Genomic DNA, 1639 nt, shown 5'->3' on the forward strand with positions numbered 1-1639 from the left:
TTTATCGATGTCCATTAAATGTTGATGGAAACAGATTTCCACTCACAGTATAAACAGCAAAGCCAGAACTACTGGGAACAAAACTACTCATTTAATGAGCAATTTACAAATGATGTTATTAGATAATTTAGGTTTTTCAAATGTTAATTTACAGAAAGTTAGGACAGATAGGTATCACCTTACCAGGATAACTTCCCTAAATGTTTTATCATCTTGTTTAATAATTTTTTATTAGATGCAATGGTCTATTAAGTTCCCTGTAACCTAGTGAAAACACTATTATGACTCACACATGAAATATTGGATGGAATTTTTATTAGCTTAGTATGATGGGAAACTGTATTCACATACACACCCCAAAACTATGCTAGGAAGAAAACTAACAATAAAACAAAGCAACCAAGCAAAGGTAAAAATCCCAGAAACCAATTTGAGAAACAAAATAAAGTAATTCTTCTGCCTCTCACTTTTTAAATACTGATATAGATTTGTGTCAAATTGTATGTTTCTTACTTCTTTGTTACACACCTTTATTACCATCAATGAATTGTACAAGGAATTTCCTTTGCCCATAGGTGTGTAAACTCTACCTTCATCAGACTCCTCTGTTACCTCCTGCTCCCTCTTTCTTCCTTCTCAAGCCAGTTTTAGTAGTCTTCATTATTTTCACATGTGTACATAAAGCATTTTGACTGTATTCATGACTTCCATCCTCTCTGTTTTCTCTTCCCACTCTCACATCTGTGCACATGCTAAACAGGACCTATTATCAATTCCTGCCATCTTTCCCTTTTTCTTTTGGTATATGCTAATTTTTGGAATTTATTTGTAATTATTGTAAAGGCGATATGCAGAGGGTTTGCAGTTACATAAGAGTTACTCAAGAGTACATTATAAATTGTTTTTTCAACAGTTTCATCCCTTCCCTCCCTGTCTCTCAGTTTTTACCCCCTGACCAATCCCCCTCCAAGTGTATTGTTCATTTTCAACACAATATTTAGTGAGTACTACTGTTGCATTTTGTTCACCCATTGTCCCTCCATTTCTATACCTTTCTTACCCTTCCAAAGACAGATGAACCAACAAATGAGATAAAAGGAAAATAAAACAAAAACAGCAGCAAAGAAAAACCAAATCTCTTGTTTCCATATACTATTTGTTCAAAGGGTATTTAGCCCTGGTATTATACACATAAATAAAAAGCATGAAATGAGTCTTGATTTCTCATGTCATTCTTGGTCAGGGGCCACACTAATCTTTGCAGCTTTCCAATTGCAGGTAAAGAGTTACAAAAACAACTATTTCTTTCACGGTTTTCCTTCGTGACACCTCCCCTTCCCCAGGTCATGGGACTTGAAATCTGGCCTAGAGACTGTCCTTGAGCTCTTCAGCTCAAGGCTACTGTCCTACCATTTGAGCCACAACACCACTTCTGGTTTTCCAGTGGTTAATTGAAGATAAGAGTCTTAATGTAACTATGTTATCTTTCATCTCTTTTGCTGTCCCTTGGTTATCTCATATTGTTACAGTATTTTACCTGGTTATCTGATATATTGTATATATGCGTATTTGGTTATTTGAAATAGGATAGGGAAGGGGGGAAAACAGGATGAGGGGTGGGGGTGGGGAGAGGGAAATG

General features: G+C 35.9%; 1 non-coding gene across 1 annotated transcript; it reads right to left on the bottom strand.

Moving 5' to 3' along the window:
- Positions 1-1198: 1198 nt before the first annotated feature.
- LOC150069403 (U6 spliceosomal RNA) lies at positions 1199-1301 on the bottom strand. The gene has a single exon (XR_016538502.1). It is a non-coding gene; the product is annotated as a U6 spliceosomal RNA (small nuclear RNA).
- Positions 1302-1639: the final 338 nt, after the last annotated feature.

The sequence above is a fragment of the Megascapheus bottae genome, chromosome 1 (genome assembly GCF_031878675.1).
Source record: "Megascapheus bottae isolate mThoBot1 chromosome 1, mThoBot2.hap1, whole genome shotgun sequence".
Taxonomy (NCBI): Eukaryota; Metazoa; Chordata; class Mammalia; order Rodentia; family Geomyidae; genus Megascapheus; species Megascapheus bottae.